At 34.1% G+C, this 15792-nt stretch overlaps 1 long non-coding RNA gene and 1 pseudogene across 2 annotated transcripts; both read right to left on the minus strand.

Moving 5' to 3' along the window:
* Positions 1 to 230: 230 nt before the first annotated feature.
* LOC148630228 (uncharacterized) lies at positions 231 to 2888 on the minus strand (annotated as a pseudogene). Its single transcript, XR_015921689.1, has 2 exons — positions 2031 to 2888; positions 231 to 889 (listed from the first exon to the last, which is right to left on the minus strand). The product of XR_015921689.1 is annotated as an uncharacterized LOC148630228 (transcript).
* Positions 2889 to 4991: 2103 nt separating this feature from the next.
* On the minus strand, positions 4992 to 15709 carry LOC148630229 (uncharacterized). The gene is made up of 6 exons (XR_015919111.1): positions 15570 to 15709; positions 15252 to 15287; positions 14167 to 14328; positions 12761 to 12913; positions 11614 to 11788; positions 4992 to 5306 (listed from the first exon to the last, which is right to left on the minus strand). It is a non-coding gene; the product is annotated as an uncharacterized LOC148630229 (long non-coding RNA).
* Positions 15710 to 15792: the final 83 nt, after the last annotated feature.

Raw genomic sequence — 15792 nt, forward strand, 5'->3', positions numbered from 1 at the left:
AAAAATATCCATAGAAACAAGATGGCGGATAAACAATACGTTCAGTGCAAAATCTTCGTAAAAAATAAATATGGAAATATTTCGATCTCGGAGGTAAGAACGAGTAATAATTGTATGAGAGTTGTAGTACAGAACGACATGAATAAAATAGCAATTTTTTTAAAGGAACTTATGTGTAATTTACAAGATAATTTAAAAAAACTGAAAACAGGCTGAGGTGAATTCGAGTATAGACAGGAGAATATAATACAATAATATACATTGTATAAATATTAGTTAAACAAATACACACACACACACAAGTAATTTAAGTACTCGCTATATAAAATACCACCAAAAAAAAAAAATAAATAAATTAAAAAAAAAACCGATAGTAACATCAATTGATCTGGAATGGTAAGTATATGCTGCTCTGTTGGCGGCATCTGTCAAATTGCAAATAGGTCAAATCAGATACCAGTAAGTGCCAGTTCGGTGGGTTTTCAATCCGGCAATTCATTAGCCTTGCTGTGAGTTGTCTGAGTAAAAAGAGAGGCTGAGCTCACTGTGTTTCTGGTTGAATAGGTAAAAGTAAAGCGTTTAGAACGTCCAGAACATTTTGAATGTTCAATCTATCACCTGAATCATCACTTGTGCAATCATGTATAACTCTCTTCATTTCAGTTTGAATCTTTATTGGAACAGCATTGACATTTCCAACGGTTACACCAGATCTACCTAAACAACCGATTGCTGTTTTTTTCTCCACAAATTTCCCCTAAAAGTCCTAAGCTGTAAATATCTGACTTAGTTGTATGTAGAGGGTATTCACAGTTGATTTCTGGTGCATGGTATTAGGGTGTTCCCCGAAATGCACCCCTTGTGATAACTTTGTCTCCTTCCTTTGCACCTTAAATAAATTGGTTAAAGGAAAGCATGTTATTGAAAAAGATTGTTATTATTTATATCATACAGCAAATATTCTAACAAACAAATATCCTATTACAGGAATAACTTCATTGTGGTAAAACAAAGGTACGCAAGAATAACAATTTTTCTACATGAACCATAGTTAAAAACTTTCAGTATGATCTCTTAACCCTTCAGATAAGCGTGAACAATGTTACCGATTAGTTTTAAGGCTATGGTATCATTGCGAGATTCAGGCTTTAATAACGCCAATGGCGTTTATCAAATACGAACATCCAACTAAGAAAACGATGCATTTTTTTTTATTTCCATTCCAATTTTATTTCTGATTGAATATCATTAAAGGGAATCGATGAAAACGGCTTTTTGCAGAGGTTTTTCTTTGCGTGATATTTTAGTTTTCTTTTAAGTATAATCAATTTTGAGTCAAGAAAATAAACATTATTTAAATCTTAATCTTAGATCTGTCCAAAACTTATTGATATAAACTATTATTTGATTCCACGCAAGAAAATTCTGGGGTTTTATATCTTTGTGTACAATTCCATGGTCATGAAGAAAATGAAGTGCTTTTGCAGCACCGAGACACATTTTTAGTTTATCTTGATACGGTAGTTTCCCATTTTCAAAACGTCGCAAATGTTGCCCTCGCACCTCTCCATAAACTGGTGTAAAGTTATAGAGAAACCCTCCGCCTTTAAACTGGAACCATAGTATTTGAAAAAAAAACTATCCACGCTTGAGATAGTTTGTAGTCTACTTAGTTTCCTATAATGACAATGGTCAGGTATAAAATAAAGATGACAACTTCGAACCAATGATCTATATTGAAAAAAACCGTAAGTGTAAAATTAGTCTTACATTTAGGTGCCTTGATAGAAAAAAAATCACTGGGATGTCATAAATCAAGATTAATTTATACATTGTGAAATCTACTATTTGTATTTTTCCTTTTTTTTTCTTTTTTTTTTTGGGGGGGGGGGGGTCACATATCCTATGATAGACGGACAGGGTCAACATCAAAATACTACACCACGGACAATGTTTACTCGTGTGACAATGCTAAATATATCTGCACGTTCTGTTTGGTTTTTTTTTTTTTCAGTAGAGAATGGTTTTACCTCGTAAGCAGCAGTTCCCTACAGCAGGACACTTTGTAAGAACAGCTCTCTGTATTGAAAAGGTCGCTCTATTTCTTATCATCACTCATCACTAATATTTGGGACAAATTTGTGCGTCTCTTTCTTTTTCATTGTACCAAACATTGTGTGTTTCACCTCGTGCACATTATATGTAGACTTATCTATTTCACGTACTACATGTACATCCTCAGGGTTAATGTTATGCAGTACGACTTCGATCAAGAAAATCGCCAATAAATAATTCATCAATTGTATGGCTGAGTTCACTGACTAACGCTTCAGACGTGGGGCTTAAATTTAGCATTTCAATATTTTCAAGATGTTTTATCTGCTTGTCTAGATGCATTACAAAGTTTTCAGTTATTTCTGCTACTTGGAAGCCAAGGTAGTCAACTTCCCTTTGAATTCTGGTACTAGGATTTTTCACTTTTAGCTCATCAACCTCTTCTATTAGAAACTTTCCTACTAGAACAAGTTTCGCAATAGGAATGGCAACGACATAACCATATAGTAAAAAGTCAAACTTATAGGACCTTCGATCCTCATATTTATGGAACAAATGCAGCAACCATGATTCGTTGATGATGCTCCTTTGAAGGTTTTGAAGCCACGAATCAAAATCTTCTTTAAACTCTTTTAAGTTCATGCGGAACTCAACTCCAGCGTCGTAAAGATTTTTGCGAAATATCTTTCTTTCTGTGATGTTAAAGTGGAATTCATATAACTTTGGAGCTTTGTTGTCAAATGATTCTTGTAGCTTGCCTTAATTTTCTTGGTCTTTTCAGCTAATATAGATTTCCCGCTATTCAGAAGGTCTGATTTTACCGTGCGCAGGAATGTACGTTATGGTTGGATTTTTCTTTTATTTCCTCAAGTATTGTTAGCCGTTAGCCATCTGGAATTTAAAAAGGATACAATTAATTACTTAAATAACACTATAACAATAAAGTTGAAAGAGTAATCAAGGGAACCAAGATCTAGAGGAAATCAAAAGAATGTAATCAAGGGACAAAGACTAGACATGGAAAACAGACAAACATAACAAAGAACATAAAGTAACTTAAATAATACATACAAAGAAACAAAAGTAAATGAGCAATTCCGACTTCACGAAAAAGTGGGAGCATGGACCAGGTGCGCCGATAGGATTATAAGCTTCTCTAGAAACACCCACCGAGTTGCTCATAAAAAGTCAAATCTGGGAAAGAGGGAAGGAAAACTGACACGTTGAACAAATCAGTTTTCATAGCGCAGATGGATACACCGTAACGATTCACGAGTTCATGATGACGACAATAAAACTTCTGTAGTAATGACTTCAATCTTGGAGCAACATAACCCTGTGAAAAGACAGCACTTTCCGTATATCCGTTACACGCTTCATTTCGTTCATTATAAAGCTAAGACAAAGTAGCCTCGAGGATATAATATGACTATCTTTGTGAATATAAACCACAAAAATCCCCAAACAGTTTCGTATCGCAGTGTTAACCAATCAAACGAACGATATGGGTGACACTGACGAACGGCTGACTGTTCATGTAAGTTGCCGTTTTCGTGCTAAGAATATATACTCAAGAATTTGCACTCCAATGTGGTATTTGTAGTACATGATCATTACTGACTGAGGGATTTCTTAACGTCCTTGGCTATTATTTGTTCATGAAAAATCATTTATGTACTTTAGCAAGCGAAAACATTTTTATATAATTATTACGGTAGCAACTTAAAAAAAATATGGATGAAATGCACCCCCCCCCCCCCCCGCGGAACTCTGTCTCTCTAAGTCGTAAATCAGTGTTCGGAAGAGAGGCTATCTAATGGCAGACAGCGTTTCCATGAAATCATGTCTGTACTTTTAAAAGTGGAACTATATGGATGAAATATATTTACCCCTGCAGTACCCCCACTCTATGATGTAAAGCAATACAGCTTATACAAGTAAAAGAGGTATAAAAGATGACTTCTATAAATTTTTTTTATAATTGAACATGATTTCAATGGGAATAATTTACCTTTAAGATTAATTGGCAAATGTTCAGTGTTATACATCTGTGTACTATTTTCAACACGTTAGTCAACATTTTTTTCTATTAAACAAGTGTGGACACAAGACTGGTATTGCCCGAGGGGCAAGTATGGATGCAGACTGGTATTGCCCAAAGAGCAATTTGAAAATACATACGTTTTGTCTGAACGTGTTTGCATTGTCTAGAAAACTTCTCCATTTATTGATATCAATAATTGAATTATGCACATGTTGATAAATATCCATTAACATGAGATACTAAACATCTAAATGGGAAACAAATTCCACTATGGATTGTCATAGGAGAAGTCATATACATATTACAATGCTTCCTCCTTGAAGGTGCATGGATGTGTTGAATTTGCTGTGTCATGTTTAAGGATTGGCCATTCCGCTTGATAAAATTCTGAACTCTCAGTTTTTTAGATTAACAGAAACCTACAGTGTAGTATCTGCCAGTTACATGGATGGTTTTTATTTAAAATGGTAGGGGCCATAAACTCAAAATCAAATAAGAGCATTTCTCTCATATACATATATATATTTGGGAATGCTCCATTTTCAATTCCTTGAAAAGCCTGTCAATTACTCGTCCTTAAGACCAACTTAGTTGCGAGTGATTTGCTAAGAATTTATATCTATAAGGTCTTTGTTTTTACATTAGTCCTAGTTAAACAGTTCTCTAGGAAAAGAGAATAAAACTCCATAATGGGAAAAAAATTCCCCCTACAGTGATGTACTCAACAGATGACATATGAAATTCTTACGAAACAAAATTATATTACCGGTATATGAAGGACTTTAAGGCTACATTCATCGATACTAACTCACAGTTAACACTTCAAAAGCAAAATTCTAAGCTAAAACTTGTATCAAACAATTTTAATCAACTTCTAAATAGTTATATACATTTATAGCCTGAAAAAATGTTTCCTTGGACAAAAACTGTATACTGTAGTACTTGTTTTGCAGCTGTATAAAATATTTCCAGAGGCACTGCCAGTATCGTTTTGTTTCAGAACCAACGTAACGTGTATGTACATTCAGTATTTCAAAACACTGTCATTGACTTTTCTTTAGAATCTCTATTTCATTAATTAATAATTTTGTAAATCTTCACAATTTAATAAACCTTAGTTACTTTTACGTGTGTAGTATTAAAGTCATGATACTAAACAAAACCCTCATCCTTTTAACAGAAAAGCGATCCGTCCATATTTGTCTATCTGCAAATTTAAGAAAAAGAGTCGACATTTATTCTAATACTTTACAAAAATAATCAAAAATGTTTTTTTAACATACATGTAGTTGTATATCAATGCCTGCATTTGTTGATTTGGTGTATGGTGTTACTCTACATCTATAATCATATACAGTAAATCGAACTGTGTAATTCAAAATCAATGTCTATTGAATATTCTGAGGAAAACATCATCTGACATCACTATGGCTATGAAACATTTTAAAAGAACATTCCATGTGCAATGTATTTTAACTTGCATGTACATATGTGTAAAATATCATAATAAAATGAGATCAGAAAAGGAGATTATAATTACAATCTCATTTCAATTTCCTAAACTATTTTTGCACTTATTATGCTAAAGCTCAAATGTTGAAAATCAAATTTTACCATTCTCAATGGAGAAATAATACTGAGGGAGAATCTTGAGTAATACAAATACATGTACATATATACAGAAACCTGAAAAATAATCAACAGGTGTGTCAAGTTAAGATTTTGTTCGTGTTCATACATGTATTTAAGTGTTTTGATTTCAAAAGCCGATTAACCGGGTTACATTTAATGTACTTTTGTACATGTATAAAACATACTTGATTTAACAAATGTAGACTTGACGGACCCGTCGTACTTGTACAGTTCATAATTTATTTACACACAATAACATGTACATAAAGTCATAATGTGACGGTTTTCTATAAATCGGAAATTTAACCAAACAAAATGATAAGTAAACTTTAAGTATTAAAGTAGATTCATTTAGAATTGTCAACTTTCCTTTCATTTGTGGCAACATCCCTTCAGCACCTGCGTATGGAATGTTCATATCACAACTCATACGTTCTGCCAGAGTTTGCCGAAACTACGCAGACTTTTTGTATTGCGCTAGAACTCTAACAAATAAGCTTCTGGAACAGGTTATGTTGCTACAACATTGAAGTCATCACTACAGAAGTTTTATGGTCGTCATCATGAACTCGGGGATCGTTATGGTGTATCCATCTGCACCATGAGAACTGATTTATTCAACGGGTCATAGTTTTCCTTTCCTCGTTTGTCTACCCCGGACTTGACTTGTTATGAGCAACTCGTCGGTTGTGTCTAGAAAAGGAGAGGACGCTTACCCTACCGGTGCACCTGGTCCATGCTCCCAGTTTTTAGTGTGGAGTCAGAGTTGCTCATTTACTTTTGTTACTTCGTATGTATGATTTTAGTTACTTTATGTTCTTTGTTGTGAATGTCTGTTTTCCATGTCTGGTCTTTGTCCCTGGATGACATTCTTTTGATTACCGCTATAACCTTGGTTCCCTTGATTACTCTTTTCAGGGTTCAACCGTGCAGTCATATGAAGCTGTCATAGAGGTAGTATTTTACCGGGTTATGGGCTTTTAAATTTGTTATTTTTTAAAGTACAAAGGTTAAAATGTATGACCAACCCCGAGTAGATGTCCGGAATTACAGTGTAGTCATCGTTGTGTTGCCAGGTTATTTCAGTAGAAGTTAATTCTGACATTTCTCAATAGACAACAGCAAGGGTTTCAGTGGCATTTAGGTTGTACTACTTCTTTCAATATGTCACAACATAGAAATGTCTAGCAATGTGTATGTAGCTTTCCTTGATAGTCGTAAGGCATTTGATACGGTCTGGAGAAGGGGTGTCATGGTTAAATTGCATAAATTGGGTGTTAAAGGGAAAATATGGTCTTTAATTAATGACTGTGATATTGATACAAAGAGTGCAGTAATTGTTAATCAATGTAAGTCTGACTTTTTCTCCGTAGATGAAGGAATTTGTCAAGGGGTTTTTTATCAGGTTTATTGTATATTGTATTTATAAATGACCTTATTTGTGAGTGAGAATTGAAACAGTGACATGTTCAACGTGACCAGTTGTGCCCTGCACTTGCAGACGATATAACATATATTAGCACATCTCTTTTGCATCTGCAAAATGATGCTTGATATCTGTTATGAATACTCTAAACGATGGAGATTTATTTTTAATGCAAGTAAATCGAATATTATGCAATTTTCACATAGTTTGTCTAAATGATTGGTGCAGTATTCATGGCGTATAGGTGAAGAACTTGTACCTTTTGCAGAAAGTTATATTCACTTACGGATTGACATAAACTCAAAATTAAAATCGACTGATAGAACACAGAATGCATGTAGGAAGAGAAGAAACGCATACTTTGCCTTGAACGGAATATCAGCTAAAACTACGAATCCGTCTGTACTTATAAATTTATATAAAACCGTTGTTCTGCCGACTGTGTTGTATGGCTTCGAAATGTGGTCCAAAATGAGATTTAATGATGTTTCTGTACTAAACAGGTCTCAACACTTCATCGTAAAACGTATTCTGAATATTCCCACATTAACTCGTTCTGATATGTGTCAAAGTATTCTAGGGATATACCCAATAGAGACGCACATATATCAGCGGAAATTGATGTTCTTTCAAATATTTTGCAAAATGGATACAACTTATGTATCAAAAACTATATTTATGACAATACTTTTTTCGTTTCTAAATGATAATAAGCATAGACATCTTGGATTTATACCAGACAAAACTATGGACAGTTACACCATACTCTACACCTGGTGCTTGTACTGTATGTAATAGACCATTTACTGATGTGTATGTTCTTGCATGCTGCTCGATTTTTTTATAAGCATTGTTTTTTAAATCGTTTGCAAAATTACATTTTAATATTTTTTTACAATACAGCCATTAACGTGGTAACACTGCCGAAAAGACGTCATATGACGTACACATTACGCCTGAATTTTATCCAATTATAAACTAGGTTTTAATTTAAGCCCTAGAATAGTTTTCTCGAGTATATTAATTCTATGGGCTTAACTTGTAATAAGTTGACGTTAGGTATATATTAGAGTATATTAAGTAAAATATTAACGGATAAGAAGGGCAGGAGTGAACGGGAAGAAAACAATATGCCAAATATCGGCAGAAAATTCCGAAGCGTTAACAGCGGCAAGATTCAAATACGTCAAAATCAACACATGGCCTAACCGCGAACACAAGAGACAGGGACGATCTACATACACAATGTAGACAACAGTGTTAAAAAATAAAACTGAAGATAAATGAAACAAGACGCTACACAAAAAACCAAAGCAATAACAATATGAATTTCCACAAAAATCGGGAGTAACATCAGGTGCCCCCGAAGGGTAAGCATATTTAGCTCCGCCAGCAGCACTCGTCATACTGAAAGTGAATATATTAATCTGGTAATAGTTTAGACACACGTATGCATTTCTGCGACACGCGTCAAACGCTACTGATATTAGGGCTAAATCATTTAGTAAGTGGGCTCAGACCATTGTCTCAGCTTTACAATGGTACCAAGAAAGTTGCAGTAACACTTAGGGTTTTGCGGTAAATTGAAAAACAGTACACCTACCCCGCCGAAATATCGCTTAAATCGACATATTTTTCGATGTCAAAACACTAATAATACTTCATTAATCAAAATACTGAAGTACTGAGTCAATGAAGCCTTCATAGTTTGCTCTGTTTCTTACTGCACAATCACATTTCTAGTCATAAAAAAGGATTGTAATATTTTAAACTAGGAAAAGTAATATTTTTACCATTCTCTTAGAAGAATTTTTTTTCAAGGACCGTTTATTAACTGAGCAACAATGGCTTCTTGAGTTGATTTGACGATACACATTTAAAAATATACATGTTAATTCACTCTTCCATGTTTTTTTTTGGTTTTTTTTTACATGGACAAAGACTCTTTAGTTAAACCACTGTTGAATCCTGTGTTCCTGTGTCAAAGCATGTAAATTTGCCATTTTTGCTGTCTAATTACTTTCAAAATGAATTATGACCATACAATCAGACCAAAGCATCATCATAGTAGTTCACCCAAAACCAGGGTTCTTTCACCTCTACTAAATAGAGTTACTAACAGAGTCATAAAATGAAGCAGTCCTGAGAGGCGCAATAAAAGTATTAAAGACTGTGATGGAAACAATCTGTATTTTCATGTCTTCCAAACAACTTGTATCTTTCATTACTAATGGACCCCATATATTTGTTTAATGGCTAAATCAGATAACTAGCAAGTCCCATCCCTATTAAATGCAATGCTGTCAAAATATTTTGAATACACAGAAACTGAAAACTTTTGGTAAATAATAAGTACGATACACAGTTTTCAACATGTGTTGTTAATTGTAAATATGTGTATATGTATTAAGACGACGAACAATGAAATGAATACATCAATTGAAACTAGGTTTTTGTACTGTTTACAAGTAACACAGTGTAAACAAGTCTTATCTTTCAAAAAAAAGATAGCTAACGCAGTAAAATTAGTTCTTTTTACTTATAATTTTCCATATTTCATTCTGGAAATGACTGCATCGGAGAAAGAATGATACATGTTACAACTATTGGTTGGTACATACAATGTAAGTATAGCATGCAATACCTATACTTCCGCTGTTGTTGCATAATTATAAACTGATTCAAAAAGTTCAAACCTTCCAAAAGTTTGTAACATGAATATAACCATACATTACACAGCAAAAAAAAATAAGGTAAATTATCAGGACTATGAGCTCACGATAGATTCATACCTATTTATCATAAACTAACAGAGTACAAAGAACATTTTACAAATATTGTACATCAATGAAAGATAAATTAAACAGAATTAATACAGAAGATTTGACATGAATGGTGCTCGTCTGTTGAAATGCATGCGGGATGACGCGAAAGTACTGTACTAACGGGTTGACTGGCAGAAAAAAGGATTCATTTTCCCTTCAATATTAAAATATATAGGACTTTGTCTCTCAAATACTATTCTTTACCTATTTTAAGTCTACATCTAAAAATTGTCCGGCAAATTAAAGAATATATTTAGATTTGTCTTGATGCTCAACTGGAGAAATCCAAGATGGCGGGATGACGCGAGGGTACTAGCGGGGGCTACAGATACAGAAAAAAATATCCATTCTTTCCCTCAAGATAATCAAAACTTGTTCGCAAATAGTATTTGTAATGGAAGAATTGTGTCTACACTAGGGAGTGCTTTCGTGCAGTAACCCACCTTATCTAATCAAACTATTTCCCGTTTGGCGTCCCCTTCAGCTTCAAAAATTTTTCTACTAAGGTCCCGTGAGATATTTTTATGCATGAGATGGCCGGTGACTGTAACAATTTTTCACCACGTGATCAACAGTCCGAAGAAAGAAGTCATTAAATAGTGCGTAAATATTACACGGATTGCTATAAATGAAATGGAAGATGCAAAATTTCCCTTGCATGCTGTTTGATTAACTATCAATTTCATGGTTATTTTTACTCCTTTCCATTTCACGTTTCACTCTTTTCCATTTTCACAATGGTATTGATTGCGGTTGCATGCGAGTGCTACCGCAAATTGTGATTTTTAGCAAGATTTTCATGTGATGCCTAGGTCAATTTCTGTCGTGGCTTCAAGGACAAAAATGGCTTATTTTGGTATTTTCTGTTTCAAAAAATTCAAAAAATAGGATTTTCGATTTTTCGGTCAAAAGTCACATAAATTCGACTCTTCAAGTTATTACTCAACTGAAACGTCTCAAATTTTGTATCATTCGACAGATAACTTAATTTTCTACATAACTGAACCACGAAAAACTAATTTTCAAAAAAAAAAAAAAAGGATTTTCCAAAAATGTAAAATATATTACTTATACCCCTAGAAAACTGGTCTCAGTATCAAACAGAATTCTCATTCACAGCATACTGACATTGTATAACTCATATTTTATGCATTCATAATTAGGATAATGATGTACCCAACATATCTGATCAATTCCGACTCTTAGATTTTCCTTTTCGGGGACAATTACTATAAAATCGGAAACATAGGAATTTCAGAATTTCATAATTTTCTTCTATATCACCAGATATTGTCTTTTTTCAGAATACCTTAGTTTAGACAAACAAAATATCACCATAAAACACACGTCGTAATCAATAACTTATTATATATTTAAGAATTTGATCTTGAACTTGATACTAGTATCAAACAGCATTAAAACATGCAATAAAAATTAACATAGGGCCAAAAATTACTTGAAGATTTAAAAAGAAATAAAATATATATTTCTCTGAACGCAATAACACGATAGCACGACGTTTCCCTGTGTTGCACTTAATCAGTCTTCTATTAAGCACTAATAATCTATATATGTTATAGTTTGGTGATTCTTGGTTTGTTCATACAGTCTAGTATTTTCTAAACATATACCTTGTCAAAACGAGAGAATGGTAAACTCTGGTTTCCCTGGGCTAATGGCCACTTAGTACGAATCTTTTCTGATGTTGCTCGCTGAAGCTCTTCTCTTTTATGGTCGTTTTTGACACCAAATCCCATTTGTTACAAATAAACAAAGCTTTGTCAGAATCGAAACCAGGACCCAGGTCTGAAAGTTGTGACAAGGATTGATTCGTTAGTCTTTGTCATTAATTTGTTTTACATGTGTCAACCAAGCCGATGTAACATACTTATTTTCCTTTTAAGTTTTATTTTCTTCTGTTTCATGGACTTAAATGAATTCCATTCATTTTGTTTGGTTTTTTATTTAAATTGTCTAAGTCATTGATTAGATTTTTCTTTGTCATTAGTTTAATTCATTGATTTGCTTCATCTCTGTAGACTTGTCATTGATTTGATTCGTTTTTTTCATGGATTTACTTCATCTCTGTAGACTTTGTCATTGATTTGATTCGTTTTTTTCATTGATTTGCTTCATCTCTGTAGATTTTGTCATTGATTTATTCGTCTTTTTCATTGATATACTTCATCTCTGTAGACTTTGTTATTGATTTGTCTTGTTCTAAGTAATTGATATGAAAATCAAATTGATATAAAAAAATATATTGATATATTGGTTTCAGTACGTCTCCCCTCCGAAAAATAATACCCGATACCGCAACCGATAGCTACACACCGTAGATATTCCCGATACCGTAACCGATCGCTACATACCGTAGATATTCCCGACACCTTAACCGATCGCTACATACCGTAGATATTCCCAATACCCTAACCGATCGCTACATACCGTAGATATTCCTGACACCTTTACCGATCGCTACATACCGTAGATATTCCCGATACCGTAACCGATCGCTACATACCATAGATATTCCCGACACCTTAACTGATCGCTACATACCGTAGTATACATACTGTGGATATTCCCAATACCCTAACCGATCGCCACATACCGTAAATATTCCCGACACCTTAATCGATCGTTACATACTGTAGATATTCTCGAAGATATTCCCGATACCGTAACCGATCGCTACATACCGTAGATATTTCCGACACCTTAACCGATCACTACATACCGTAGATATTCCCGACACCTTAGCCGATAGCTACATACCGTAGATTCGTTTATTCCATTATTTAAGGAATGATCAATTACAAATAGGAAACCATCAACATCACCATTCATTACATCTGTCATTTATCATTGCTGATAGTGTCTGTATCATTCCATGTAGTCCTTAAGTACAACTGACTGGATCTTATGCCTCTATTTAAAGAAAGAACAAATTAACTGCTAGTAGTCCTTATTTTGTACAATTGTGTAATTCATATTGAGTTTCTTTATTTCCGTTGTAACAAGAGACTCGGAGCTTTTTGAACTGATTTTTAGGTGTGTTCAGTTGTGTAATATTTTTCCACAGTGGCCAGATTTTAAAGGGGGAGGGTTGTGATCACGCCAAAGAACTTGACCCGGTCTCTTTTTTTTTGCGCCTGTCCCAAGTCAGGAATTTGTGGCCTCTCTATGTCTTGTTTCGTTTTCACCCTTAGTTCATTTTTTATATTACTTAAGTAGATAGGGGCAACGTTGTGTATTAGATATTGTATGTATGCAATAGGCATTGGAGTAATACCTTGAAGAAAATAACATTTTCTTAAGTAACGTTCTCAAACAAATATTTTGATAGAACCAAACTTACCATAGGAGTTTTTGATTCTACACCAGGTTTATCCTGGAAATTAAATCCTTGAAATAGAGAGTTAGAAACAAACAGATCTGACCTTTTTGGAAATGAATACAAACAAATCAAGCATTTTCATTTTTAAGTACAGATTCCGTGCACTTGTATGTTAAAAGATTTTTTATATTGTTATAGTGGTGTCCAATACGCTAGTAATTTAATGCAATGAAAAGGGTAACCAATGAAACCAAGATTCTAGCAGAAATCTCAAGAGTAATCCAGTGACAAAGACCAGACATGAAAAACAGACACACACAACAAAGAATATAAAATAACCAAAATAATACATGCTAAGTAACAAAAGTAAATGAGCAATTCGGACTCCACTGAAAAAAAACTGGGGGAATGGACCAGATCCATCGTTAAGATAAGCATCCTCTGCTTTTCTAGAAACACCCGCCACGTTGCTCATCATAAGAAAGTCAAGTCCAGCGTAGACGAAAGAGGAAAGGAAAACTATGACACGTTGAACAACTCAGTTTTCATGGTGCACATGAATATACCGTAACAATCCACGAGTTCATGATGACGCCCATAAAACTTCTGTATTGACGACTTGTAGCATTTATAAACCTGTTCCAGAAGTATCATTGTTAGGAGTCTAGCCCGGCACAAAAAGTCTGCTTAGTTATGGGAAGCTCTGGCATAACGTATGAGTCGTGATATGAAAACTCCATACGCAGGTGCTGAAGGGATGTTCCCACAGATAAAAGGAAAGTTGACAATACGGAATGAAAAGTCATCGCGTCTGTCGTATAGTTCGGTCAATATTTTCCTTTACCATCGATCTCTAAGCCTGACTTCACAGCGTCTGCAACATCCTTAATCTCAAGTTCTTTGTATAAAATCCCCGAAGCAAGGATTGTTTAGCGATAATACGTCGTCTATAGGTACCAGTATTGCTTTGCATATCCCTGAGCGGGTGTACGTCAACACATGGATGCTATAAAAATATAGTGCATTTTCTTTTTGCCTCTCTACAAACTAATGTTTTGTCAAAAGATATGAACAATGACTTATAAAATAGAGCAAAGATCACACTATAAGATGACAAACTTTTTTAAAAGAAAATCTAATATAATAATATGAAAATGTTCCACTGAAAAGGTTGGTTTGATGAGAGCAAAACGAAAGTGAAAGTAGAGAAAATGGCTATTTATAGTTCAAGACTACTTTTCTGTCCAATCTTCGTGGACTCACCCTATTTCTTTGCGGGAAATTTTTTTTCAGATGTCCTTAGAAATGCTACATAACTGAAAGTTTTATTGAATCAATTTACATATATATATTTTTTTTAATCTTAAAAATATGCACTTCACTATAGAATTCTATGGGAAAATTAATACAATACTGAGACCTATATAGCGGAAACTGACATTAAAGGATCTAGCTAAACGATGTTCCTTCTTTTGGATCAGATCAACTATAAAGTCAGCCTCATAAGATTAGCTATTCACTTGTTTCCCCTTATTTATGCCTTGTAATGATATTTAAGAAGAGGATGTCAAAGGGTAAGTCGATCGCTGTTTATTTTTAATTGATTTTATTTGATGCATTTATTACAAGGGTGGATCCAGACATTTTAAAAAGGTGGGTGCACAAGCCGTGGTTCTGTAATAAAAATGGGGGTTAGGACATTATTTGCCCGTTTTTGTCAATTTTACACACGAAAATGGCCATTTTTTCAGTAAAAAGGAGGGAAGCAAATCCCCTGCTCACTCCCCCTGTATCCGCCAAGTTATTTATAGATAACTGTTAATTAGCCATTATGTTTAGTTACAAGGTCTAGCTAAGGAGTTTGCTAGTCTAATTTAACTAGAAGTTATTTTTGTTATGGAGATATAATATTTTATATGTGATACTTACATCGTCATTTCCTATACTTTTTATCAGAACAGAATCCTGCAAATGAATTATTTCAGCATTGTCGATATAAATATGGAATAGTAAGTTAATTCAACACAATGCATTACTGTATTACAAGTAATATTACTTAAGAGAAGTTTATACGAAATAGATGTAAGCATATCAAAATCTAATTAACATGACCGAACGTGAAACGAACTTACAATAGAATACGAACAAATACAATACATTGGTTGGTAGAACTTAAGAAAATATCATGCAAGAAGCAAGTTATCATACGTTTGTCAATCATTCAAGAAATTAATAATGAATATATACTTCAAATAAATCAACAGGTCGTAATACTTGTAACTGTCGAGTTGGTGCTGTCACAAATTCCCATCCTCTACCACTTCTGACAACCAGTTCCAGTTTTTGCTATCAGGGTCGTTCTCCAGTAACTTCTCTGTGTAAGTACCATCAACACAGTGTACTTCTACTCGTCTGAAATCGCTGTTACAAACTTCACAAGCTACCTTGGTTCAGACGCCTTGATCAACAG

This window comes from Perna viridis, chromosome 1 (genome assembly GCF_037379345.1).
Source record: "Perna viridis isolate PV_CMFRI_1.1 ecotype Kerala chromosome 1, ASM3737934v1, whole genome shotgun sequence".
In the NCBI taxonomy this organism is placed as follows: Eukaryota; Metazoa; Mollusca; class Bivalvia; order Mytilida; family Mytilidae; genus Perna; species Perna viridis.